This window comes from Helianthus annuus, chromosome 7, assembly GCF_002127325.2.
Source record: "Helianthus annuus cultivar XRQ/B chromosome 7, HanXRQr2.0-SUNRISE, whole genome shotgun sequence".
Classification (NCBI taxonomy): domain Eukaryota; kingdom Viridiplantae; phylum Streptophyta; class Magnoliopsida; order Asterales; family Asteraceae; genus Helianthus; species Helianthus annuus.
In genome coordinates this window covers 110,667,105-110,680,404 of record NC_035439.2, presented here as the reverse complement: position 1 = coordinate 110,680,404, position 13,300 = coordinate 110,667,105, and the positions used below count along the sequence as shown (strand labels likewise).

General features: G+C 32.9%; 1 long non-coding RNA gene across 5 annotated transcripts; it reads right to left on the bottom strand.

The window, feature by feature from the left end:
- Positions 1-2,297: 2,297 nt before the first annotated feature.
- LOC110884316 lies at positions 2,298-12,409 on the bottom strand. 5 transcript variants are annotated; one of them, XR_002561051.2, is made up of 13 exons: positions 11,665-12,409; positions 10,561-11,526; positions 9,550-9,622; positions 8,043-8,137; positions 7,432-7,957; positions 7,116-7,197; positions 6,417-6,478; positions 5,472-6,339; positions 4,340-4,493; positions 4,131-4,191; positions 3,336-3,731; positions 3,049-3,230; positions 2,298-2,599 (listed from the first exon to the last, which is right to left on the bottom strand). It is a non-coding gene; the product is annotated as an uncharacterized LOC110884316 (long non-coding RNA). The 5 variants fall into 5 exon arrangements; XR_004862357.1 differs by having other exon boundaries at positions 9,550-11,526; XR_004862356.1 differs by having other exon boundaries at positions 8,043-9,622.
- Between the last annotated feature and the right edge of the window lie 891 nt (positions 12,410-13,300).

Below are 13,300 nucleotides of genomic sequence, written 5' to 3'. Positions count from 1 at the left end.
TTCAGAGGTTTTAAACTATTAGTTTTCTTAGACCATCCGTAATAGTTATTGTGCCCCTTAAGGTGGATTTTTCGTCAAATTAGCATCATAAAACCTCATGTAATGGTTAAGGCTCATTAATGTCCTTTCATTCATTACTTTCTATATTTTTTCTTTTCATTCGACATTATTCTAGAAATGTCTCTCTATCTTAATTCTCTATAATGCCCATTACGTATAACTTTATATGTATGCAAAATATTTTACATCAAATATCACTACTAGAAAACTACTATTATTCCTACCAAAATTACCTACTATTTCCTACGAATGAAAATGCCGACACATTTCCGACGAAATTCCGACGTATTGGAAAGGATCTTAGTTTAGTTTTGTGACAAAAAAAGCGACAAAAAAACGAAAAACTGGTTTGCGTAGGAGAAGTGTCGGAAAATTCCGACAGATCTCCGACGAAATCCGTTTTCATTTTAATCATTAGTCAGAAATTCGTAGAAAAAGTGTCAACAATTCCTGATGGAAATCCTACTCGGCTTGTATCTTTTCTTAAAGCTACAGGGCTTTTTTCTACTGTTCAAGCTAGGAGGAAGGCCTGTATCGCCTAAATGCACAAAACCAAACCCAAAAAAAAAAAAAAAAAGAAAACTGACTTTATCACCTGTATGAAATTGAGGTTACTTTTTTCACATTGCAATATATTCATTATAGAAAATTTATTTTTCTAAACCAAAAATTAGAAACTTTATAACGCTAATCTTTAGTTTTTTTCGTTGCTGAAATACGATTCGAGTATAAAATATACTTGATTTATACGCTAGCGATAGTAATAATATATATATTATGACTAGGGGCATGAATTTTCGACACGACACAATCCTAACATGAAATTCGTGGGTTTGGGTTTAGGCTACATGGGTTTGGGTCAGATTCAGGTCAAACCCGTTTAATTAAATATGTTGTGTTCTAGTCAAACTTTTCGGGTTCACGGTTTCACCCATTAATATTTATATATATATGAAAAAAATGCGTCGTTGGGTTTGTTTCATATTTTGGTGATGAAGAACACAACGTGGAGGGCATGGGAAGAAAATAAACAGGCGCGGTGGGTTGGTTTATATACGGGTGTCGGTCCGTTCTTGCCGAAGAGATTTGTCTCCTTGTTATCCCTTACATGGTTGGATATTGATCGCGTCGGTTTATTGACGGAAGTTTTATCTAAATGAAGTGGGTTGGATATTATTTTGTTATAGTCGAGTCGGTTTATTGACCGAAGTGAAACGGTTTGTGTTTGATAAAGGAACACGTGGCGGGAGAAAAAAAACTAAACGGTGTGAATTTTTTTTGAACAATGTTTTGTTAGATTTTGTGGCCTTAATCAACAGTTGAATTGGAAAGAACGTGACGTATGAAATGCAACTCAATTTCATTATATACAATGAATCGGTGTCTTTTGTGAATGAGTAGATGCCATTTTTTAATGAAGGTTGTGATGATGTTGTAAGACACCCTAAGTTACTTTTTGTATAGATATATAATATAGTTTAAGTTTATTTTGTCAATGTTTGAACTGATGGGTGAATTATGTTCACGTAGAAGCCCAAAAGTTGGGCAGCCGAACAAGAAAGATTAAATCATTAATTATATGGAACACAATAATCTAATTCCGGAATTCTACATCGAATTCGATCTTTTCGCCGCTAAAAGTTCGTCCATAACCCAACCAACATTCCATTCACATGTTTGTGTCTTGCTGTTTCGACCCTTCCAGTATTCTAAGATCTGCTACTAAGGATGGATTTTTATTTTGTTTTTTTTAGTTATTTGTTCATTATTTTTCTTGTTGAGTTTCTTTGATTTATAGCATGTCGATTTGAACTGGGTAGTGGTTTCTTTAATTTTAGCATGCTTTGTTAATTTATAGGGTGCGATTCAAGCATTGCGCAAATTAAACTTACTATTACGGCACAGCATAAACTTTCTTGTATTAAATGTTCGGGTAGAGGTCGTGTTGGACCCGCCAACTTGTAGACACGACCCGTTTAGTAAACGGATCTTGTCATCAAGAATATACTAATTGAGCACTTCACTTTATTTTTGTACAAACCATATACACCTGGGACCCGGAGAGTGAAAAAAAAACATATATGACGCATTTTGTAACGTCGTTCAAAATCGGTATAGAGACACCATGAGGGACTTGGGAGAAAAATCTAAAGACAAAGTCAGAGACGTTGGATATGTTATAATAGGAAACAAGCACAAATTCAACACAATTTATAAATATCCACCAGATTCGGTGTCTAAGGTAGTATGGAAACAATTGTGTAAGGTATGGGAGTTACATTACTATTATTACTACTTTATATATATACTAGCCTAAGACACCGCGAGCTTCGCGGGTGGCTAAACACCAACTAAACACATAAAATAATTTAAACGTAGAAGCGTTAAAGTGTGATTTGTTAAACCTAATATTTTGAGACAGTTGAGCACGTCCCAATAGTACATCTACATAATGTTCGTTACAAATTAAGTTTTTGTCAACTAAACCTTCATGATGTTTTCATGATGTCTTTTTTAACTCCACTATCGCATTCATCATCTGACATTATCAATTCCAATCAGGACGACTTAGAATTTAAAGCTCTATTGCTAGATTATTAAAAAGAGTTAATTACTGTTTTCGTCCCTGTGGTTTGTCAAAAATCACTATTTCAGTCCATTAGTTTAAAAATTGCGATTTCAGTCCTTGTGGTTTCACTTTCGTAACCATTTCAGTCCACCTCGTAACTATTTCAGTCCCTGTACTTACAGAATAAATGGATTGAAATGGTTACGAAAGTGAAACCACAAGGACTGAAAATGGTCACGAAAGTGAAACCACACGGACTGAAATCGCAATTTTTAAACTAATGGACTGAAATAGTGATTTTTAGAGCATTCACATCCAAATAATCAAATTGTGTGTGGTGTTTTTAAAATATAAAAAGTATAAAAAGTGGTTGCCAGTTTACTTACACCTGGATTTATTAAAAAAAAAAAAACACTTACCTTGGAATGAAACTGGAAATCATCCTCCTTTACTACAAATGGCTCACCGGTTGTTGAAAACCATCCCTCTATTCCTTAATCACCACAATGGTATGGCTAACAATCACCACCGCCCACAAACACTAACAACTCATCTGCCATCGGATTTTCGCACTCAAACCACCAGCTCCACTCATGCCTCTCTATAAAACAACAATTAAAAAAACACATAACTCCAATACTTTTCCAAATATATGTATTAGTTCATTTACCATAAAAGTTTTAACTTTGTCTCAATCTTAGCATACCAGCAATAACAAAAACTCTATGTCCAATTAATTATTTGCTCTCCTTGTCTTTGGTATCCATGGCCTGCACCCAAAATTCGACACCAATTTAATTATGAAAGCAAAGTAAAGATAAGTAACAAAACAAAATATATATATATATATATATATATATATATATATATATTAGGTAGGTATGGTGGTCATTTCCCTTAGAACGCTAAAAAACTATTACACTCCTTGTAAGAATTAGGAATCCAAAACGCAAATCGTTACAGTCTTAAACGGAACTCGTTTAGATAGGTTTGGTTCTCTCGGTTTGATATTTTAATCTTCCGGTGTTGGTACTTTCTGGTTCTATCCCGATGAGCACCCGCAACAATCAGTAGAAGTCAATTTGGTGAGCCAAAATGCCACCTACACATAACAGTTTACATAATTAAACAATTATTCAAATAACATTAATACATAAAGGTTAGCTGGAAAAATTAGAAACAATGCATCCAACTGGAACAACTAAAAAATGAAGAATTAACTATGTTATTTGGTGTTGCTCTTTTGCCACCGCTACCGAAAAGCTCAATCACCAAAAAATAAGTTTTTTTTTTTGTCTAATTACCTTATATTAAAGTTTTTTAGGCTTTTGAATGCATTTTTTAGCAGCTTAACCATCTGATTGGTTATACCAAGAGTTGAACAAAGATGCCTCTAATGATTTCAGATTTGTAAAAACATAATGCTTAGCAAGTTTAACAAAATATAGCAAAAACTAAAATTTAAATTGAAAAAAAAAAAAGCAAACAAAAGCAAACTTACCATAAAATCACTAGCAAGGATAGTGCCCATATGTATTGACTGGCCCATTTCAAGCTCTTAACTGTATATTTGCATCCCGATCAGATGTGATTGCTTTCAAGTAGTTATAAAATGTTGCAAAAAGTTTTCACATTTATATCTTATTATTTTACTTTATAAAGAATACCAAATTAGCAAATATGAAATTAGCACTGATTTAAGCATCTCACCAACAACCAGAAGAAATTCTAACTTCACCAGCATTGGATGAACCGTTTTGTTGAAGTTGAGCTGTAAAACCCGCATGCCAAGCAACCCTCATGACCTGCACACTATCTTTATTCCTTCACCAACCACTATCCATTGTGACAATGCCAGTGCTACCTAGATAAACCGATGCATCCATAACAAATGACACCATAACTAAAAAAATCAAAATATCCTAAACGGAAATTAGGGTTTTGGATAACAGAACTAAATTAACATAGCAGACGAATAGATAATCAAGGATGAAGAATACATGGTTAATCAAAACGGGATAAACTCGATTCCGATTGAGCACAGGGTTAATCAAATCGGGATAAACTAAAAAACGGTTAAATATGAACGCCCATTGTATGTCCCTTAAAACCCATTTATCAAGTTCAATATGAACGCCACCTGTCACGGATATTCTAGGCCTCATAATTCACTAAACGCATAGATCCCCTCAATTATCACAATCCGAGACCTTGGGACATCAAATGTCTTGAACAAATGAAGCTCAAAAGACAATTTTTAACCTTTAAAAAAAGAATTATAAATTTCTTTTAGAAAAAAAATCATGAAATAATAACCAAGTTTTAATAATAGTCACCCATTCTTTTTCTAACTATAAATCGTAAACTTGAAGTAAGCGACAATCAATCTTATTCTTTGTTTTAGAATCGAGCGGAGATAGTGGCAGATAGCGATAGATGTCGATATATATAGACACTTTTGGTATGTAATTTATGAATTATGTAAAGAATTAAGTTGAAATTTTAGAAACAATATACCAACCAACTTAATTTCCACCTAAATACACTTTTTTCCTCCACTGTAATATATATAAAACATGCGACTTAATACAGTTTGAAAAACATAAAACTTTTCAAACTTTCATGATGTGAATTTACCAACCACTTGTAGCAACAAAAACATTCAAAATTGCAATCATTCAAATTTCAGGTTCTTTATTCATATTTTGATGATAAGGTCAAATTTGCCATTGTTTATTCGATCTTCAGTCAATCTACATAGCTAATACTCCAATAACTTAAGCAAAATGTCACTAAATAACTAAATGAGTGAGTGCAAAATTACAAATAGATAACAACTTACAGGCCAAACATGACGATAACCAGATCCATCCATCGGTTTGAAACAAACTCTTCACCAATTTCACAAAATACGTCGTCGTTTCTGATTCAACTTCGCCGCCATAACCTGCAATGGTTGACACGTCTTCACTAATTTCATAAAAGTACGCCATCGTTTCTGATTCAACTTCATCGCCTTTTTAGATCCGCAATATAAAATGGTTAACCACATTGACATAAAAGGGAAAAAGAAATTAAAAAACACTCCCCTAGCTCCCAGTTGGCCTCATACACTACCCTAACGGTTTTGAATTTGAGCTTTTTACAAAGAAAGCATTAAACTAAAAAGATTAAAAGATTAAGTGAAGTTACAAATGCATGTGGTGACCTGACCCATGAAATGTCACCTGCAAGCTAACCAAGAATCCAAGCGATAGTCCGACCCGTTAAGAAAATCAAACAACATGGATTTGTAGTGTTTATTTAGATCAACTATGTGACCTGTTTAAACATCCATGAAAGGCTGAAAATCATATAACTTTTAAAAACAGTAAGAATTAACATGCACGTGATGTCTGAAGTTACTTGCCTTGTAAGAATTAACATCGTTATAGCATGCTATTAACTGCATAGCGTCAGATAATAACCCAACTCTGTCTTTCGTGTGTATCTCTATCTTTAGCTCATGTAGCACGAGTACAATCTATGTTAACCCATAAATTACACCTAACAAACAAAACAAATAAAAAATACATCTGAAAAAGATAATTTTTATCATCCTTACCGCGGAAACTCTTCTCTATATCGCTACTTCAAGAAAATTGTATCACTTTCTGTCTCTCTGCATCTGATTTGAAACGTAATCCATCAATATGTCTGATCCAAATTTCCTAAATACGTAGCCAAAAATCTTTATAAGTTTGTGGATTTTGATAAAATAGAATAAAAGGTTTTCAACACGACTAACCATTTGGTATGCTTCAGCCCCATCAGCATAAAAGTTACCATGAAAAACAAAATACCTGAGTTCTGTCAATGTACAAATTGTATCATATAAAACCTTCGGCATGCGTTTGCACCAAATACTAACTGCTGAGTAAATATTATCGTTCCAGCTAACAACATCCAATATGTCTTCTTTTATCGTTTATGGTTCAAGTTCATAATATCTATAAGCAAGCATTATCTGATTAAGCTTTCTGTCGATCAATGTACACCCATTAGAGCTTTTATCGTCTGAACATATTTAACCTTATGAACTTAGAATATATCAAAGCAAAACCCATCAATACATTGCATAAAAGCTCAAATTTGCCCTAGATATTTGTAAGAACGGAAAACCCCAAATGGAAATTACAATAATCAATAAAAGTATGGCAAACTTACCACTATACTAAAGAATGTAAGCATCTTTGTAACTCTTGAAAAGAAACCAACAAAAAAATGAAATCTTTAAAAAAAAACACAAAGTGTATAAAATTACTCTAAACAAACACAATTCATATCCATAGTATCACATAAATATACTGATTCACTGAGATTCCATTATAAACCAATTCCACCTAAATTTCAACTCAAAATAACTTAAAATAACGAAACAAAACCAGATCCAACAACAATAATCAATAATTACATCCATACTATTCAACCAAATCTGAAAACTAACCTTATCACCACCATCTCCACAGTACAAACCCACCAACACGCACGAACCCGTGTCCATATTCTGGCCATTTTCGTTCATCATTCTAAAAAGAAAAGATATAAAAGTGAAAATCTAGTGGTGTTAGGGTTTGAAAGGTTTGTTTGTATCTTGGAAAAAGAATAATCCAAACAAAAGGGAAAAATCTGTTAAAAACGAAAATATGTGTAATTTATGTAAAACATACACAAAACAAAGATTAACATATACAATCAGATGATGATTGAAATCTCGAGTAAACGTAAATCAGTAAATAACGATGTAAAAAGAGTAAACTTACATGGATTAGCATTCGACTGGTTCCAATTGAGGGTTTATTTAGGGTTTATGATAATCGCTTTGATGAGAATCGGCTGGTATAGATGTAGAGTTTTTGAAAGGAATCAGAGATAGATGGGATCTGAATCTGAATCATAGATACATGAGAATCGACTCGCTGAGAATTAGGCTTTGTGAAAGCTTCAAGTGATACCTTTAATTCAGTTTCGATCGAATCATGTAGAATTGTTTCATATAGAAGAATGTGATGGTGGAGAGTGGTAAGCGGCGGTAGATGATTTAGGGTTTTTTGAGAAAACGTGAGAACTGAGAATGTGAGAGAGGAGATTAAAAGAAAAGAGTTTGGCGCTTAAGGTGAATTATCTTGATTAAGAGGGTGTCCACATCATCAAAATGATTGGCTAAGAATAGCCCATGTGACCAAAGACAATTCATTTAGTATAATAGATAGATATAGTTGATTTCTAGAGCTTACATTCAACTTCCAGAAATCCAATAGAAGCGGATTGAAGAGAAAGAGCAATTAGCTTAAGAAACAAAGAAACGTGTATCAGCCTTCATAAACAACAAACAACAAATTAAGTGAAAAAACCAAACAAAACTGAAACTTACCATGGATGCAGGTTATATTTGAAATTTCTAAAACTTAGCATCTCTTGAACATTGTGTAAGCTAAACCATCCAAAACACCACTACTCAGAAAAGTCCTAGTGGCCAGGAATACAATAGTCAAATAATTATGAAATAAAAACTTAATGTTTAGAATAAACCCCTCTGTATTGTGATACCATTAAGCTAAAGCATGAACTTTATGATTGTGTTGCTAGAATAAACCCCTCTATGTTGTATTTTGATTATTCATAAATCACATATTGTTCCTCACATGTTTCTGTTGCTATCAACCCCCTTAGCCATTATCAAGTATGAACACACAAGACATCACAATTCACCAATCGCTCAATACCTAAACCCAACAACTCAAAAATTTAGTCAAAATCACAATTAGGTCAAAATCATAAAATCTAACAACATAAACAATTAGGTCAAAAACTTATCAAGCAAACATCAACAAAATTAATTACCTTTGAACCCATTTACCAAAAAGGCTAAAAACGGGTCATTTTCGCTTATGTTTTATCTCTAATGGGTTACCAAATGAAACAGTATGAACTATGCTTTTGCATAGATATGACTTCCAATTTCCACACTGTGTTATTAATAAGATAATTTTGCTCCAAATCCATTTTCACCCGAACTCATTTTGCTCCTAACCAGTATCAACCCGAACCAAATTGATAGTTTTTTTTTAAATATACAGTTTTAACACAAACTCATTTACCTAGCTCCAAACCCGTTTTGACGCGAACTCATTTTACTCCTAACCAGTATCGACCCGAACCAAAATGATAGTTTTTTTTAATATACAATTTTAACCGAAACTCGTTTTGCTCCAAACCTGTTTTGACATAAACCAAATTGATAGTTTTTTTCAATATGATTTTTTTGAACTCGGTTCGCTCCTAACCCGTGTTATACTTTCGAGTGACAGTCAAAATATTTTAGTTAAGCCATATTCAACAACATGCTCTTCTGTCACCATTGATCCACAAACCTATACCTGTATAACTGAAACTGAAAGTCAAATTTAGTAGTTTAAAGACTTAATTTTGATAGAAAAACTTTGGTCTTCTTTGCACCCTTTCGTCCATTTGAAGTGATTCATGATTAGTTTGACATAAATCTTTGCATCCATGTATTCACATTAAACTTGAAAGTAAAGAACAGCAGGTTTGAGTTTCATAATCAAAGCACTTCTTAGTATTAAATATTCAATATTTAAATAAAAAAAAAACTTTATAATTTTTCCCCTTTGATGTGCTCCATGTATGGTTTTGTTAGGAATCATGAACCTTTGATATATAACTACACAAATACACATCAGTCTCAACTTAAAATCAAGACTGTCAAAATCAAACCTGACACTTTCAAAATTCTAATAGTGATATTTGTATGATCTTATAAAGGTATCAACAGCAACAACATAAGCAAGTTTCACAACCAAAGTAAAAAAAATATGTAGATTTTACCTTCAACATGTTCAATAATTGAATAAATTTACCTCTAATAAACTATATAGTTTCTCTATTTTTCCAGTCATGTGAAGGGTACTGAATGAAATGTTGATCCATGTACTGTATTAGTGTAACACATAAAGACATCAAAAATTCATTCTTAGTTTTTTACTAATATAAATAGTGAAGAAACAATATGATGGGTAAAAGATTAAAATTGAAATGTATGAGATACTTAAATGAGTCCCTAAGAAAACAAATAACAATAAACTATCAAAATGATTTTAACCCAAACTCATTTTGCTCCAAAGCCGTTTTGATCCGAACTCATTTTGCTCCTAACCAATATCGACCCGAACCAAATTGATAGTTTTTTTTTAATATACAGTTTTCACCAAAACTCATTTTCCTCCAAACCTGTTTTGACCTTAACCAAATTGTAGTTCTTTTTCCAAATGTTTTGTTTTAACCCGAACTCAGTTCGCTCCTAACCGGTTATCCTTTTGAGTGACAGTCATTTTTTATGTAAACATAGTTACCAAAAGAATTTAAAAAAATTTATTAACCCGAACTCATTTTGCTCCAAACCCATTTTCACCCGAACTCATTTTGCTCCTAACCAATATCAACCCGAACGAAATTGATAATTTTTTTAAATATGTGATTTTAACCCAAACTCATTTTGCTCCAAACCCGTTTTGACCCGAACTCATTTTGCTCCTAACCAATATCGACCCGAACCAATTGATAGTGTATACAAATGAGTCAAAAATCGCAATCTTTAACTATAGTTTACATGCTACTAACCTGATCACAATCACAATAATATGTTGAGTTGTGAAGTTTTGCATATAATGCTATATTTTCCACTAACACTGAATATAGTGTAATCAAACAGAAACCATAAGCAATTTCTCACCTTGGTAAATAGTGTAATCAAACAGGCATACAACTAAATATTTTATGGTAAATCGTTAAGAATTTAAAACATATATTACCTTTAAGCTAAAAAAACCAAACATCGATATTAAACTAAGAAACAATAGTTATAGACATACCCAAAGTTCCATTCTGCAGCAACGAATGGGCCAATCCAAAAAATAAAAAGCATACCGACATCCTGAACTATCTTCACAAATTTGGGTAAATCATACCTCTCACCAAGGTAGTACTAAAACCACATAAAAAACTGCAAAAAAATGATTAATCAGTCAACATTTAGACGTCCAACCTAGCACTTTTAGATGTTTTTAGAAAATCAAGTGATGGCTCATCCATTCCAAAATACATATGTTCCAATCACGTCTACACCTCCTTTTGCAGTTTTTACCAATCCAGGTCACATCTATCAACAAAAGAAAGTTGTATAGTTATGCAATTAGAGCTTATTATATCCATGTCTCATGGAATCATGTAAAGATGTTAACTTCCCATATGATAAAATAAAGAAGATCAACAAACTGCAAAACATTAAAGATTAAGTGTCCTTTAATAACTATGAAACACAAAATTCGTTTCTAAATTTATATCAACTATTAACTTTTCAAATATAACAGTTTAGGAGGTTTAATCATTAATGCATTAAGTTTTTCGTAAGTAAGTGAGTTCGAGCTGCAATTTATTAAAAAAGTTCGGGCTTGGGCTCGTTTAGGCTTGCGAGCCAACTTGATCTCGATAAAGGAAGCTCGGGCTTAGGCTCATTTATTAAACAAATTTTTATTTTTAGGCCCGAGCTTAGGATTGCGTTCATCTAAACTTGACTCTATTCGAGCTCTTAGCCGATCTAGATTAGCTCAAGAGCGACTTGGCTCGTTTACACCCAAAGAAGAAATGATATAAATTTGAGAACAAAAGAAGGAATAAAAAGGCGCAAGGTGTGTACACCTAAAGGTACGACAATGTGTGCGGGTCGCGCATGGTGGTCTTTCACCACCGGTAGGTGGCGGGGTAGCACTCTTGCACCGCCACCCACCATCCTTATCTTCTGCATTAATTTAACATATCATCAATCTTTAAGCAAGCCACTATAAAAAATAAAAACACACATAAGATGACATGTGAACTTACATTCAACTTAAACCAATCAAAAAATTGGGTCCCAAGGTTTTCTAAAACACAAAGATAAGCTCTATATTGTTAAAAAAGTGGATAAAATTTCTTACCAAAGGTTAATTAGGGAGATTTACTTCATAAAGGCTCTTATGTTCCATTAGTGTTGATACATAGCGGCCATAATCTGCTAAAATTTAGCCTAAAACCGTCAAGAGGACATATGAAATGGCTAAAAACAAATGTGGACTAAGATATTTTGCAAGAACAAAAAATAAGTGAAGTGGTCAACTACAACAGCTTAAACAACGTTTCTTTGAACCATTTGGAAACCAAAATCTAACAAATCTAGACAAAAATCAGTGAAATGGAACCATACTTGGAATGAAGATAAAATTTTGTCAACTTTCACTTATTAGCTAGCGTTGGCTGAACAAAGAGGAGATGGTGAAGATAGAGAAGGGGATAAAACACGGATGAAACACAAAAACTCGAAATACGCACAAATTTATAATAAAAAAAAACATATCTAAAAAGGAAACGGATCAAAGAAGTGAGTTTTGTATTTTGAAATGCATAAAACCTCCTATATCACTTAACTCAAAGAAATTTATTATTATTGAACTTTTAATCATATATTTGTAATCATCGTACAAAAGAAAATACAAATGGGCACCCTCCAAATCTTGAAGTATAAGGAACCACAATCAACATGAACCTACAGATCGATTTCCCAAAATACCATTGAAGAAAACCAAATTGACCTTAAAATTAATAGTGAATCTCGAGTTAGCATTTAATCGAATACCTGGTGTCAGAACTTCAAATTTTTGTATAGACTCAGAGAAGCAAAGGAGTATCTCTTTTGTCAACTCTCACCCCCATTTTAGTATCACCATCAAACCCTAAATTTCAAGTGTCTTTTCATAAAAAAAAAATGAGCAGCCATAAACCATAAGAGATACAAAAATTACACATAAAAAAAATTGGTCCACCTCGCCCCGTACGGTGTGGTTCTCGCGGTTCTTACAACTCGAGGCGGTTCTCATTTACGGAACTCGTAAACCACAAACTTCTAGTGTAAAAAACTACACGCACGACATTTTTAAAAATTTTTTTTTTTACGGATGTGTTTATAATACATGCATCTACGTTTTTTGAAAAAAAAAATTGGTCCACCTCACCCCGTACGGTGTGGTTCTCGCGGTTCTTACAACTCGAGGCGGTTCTCATTCTAGCGGTCCCCTATATATGTATATATATATATATATATCTTCTAGGGGATGGTTCAAATGAAAACCACTTTTATCGCGAAAACTCGAAAACTAACTAAAAAAAGCCTAAAAAACACACAAATTTTATTTTTCAATTTTTTATAAAAAAAACGCTGGTTTTTTTATATAAAAATATTTTCAAAAAAAAAAAATCGTATTACACATGTGAATGTGTACTACACATGTGCACTACAAATTTTTTTTTTGAAATTTTTTTTATATACTAAAAGTAGCTAAAATTAGTATGCAAAAAAAAATTGGTATGTTTTTTTGGCTTTTTTAGTTAGTTTTCGAGTTTTCGCGTTAACTAGTGGTTTTCGTTTGAACCTTCCCCATATCTTCTATTGCTCTATATATGTGTGGTTTATTTTGTACTTGGCACATAGTCTAGCCTTAAACACACACACACACACACACACACACACACACACACATATACATATGGGAAGGCTAAAACGAAAACCCACTTGAGTTG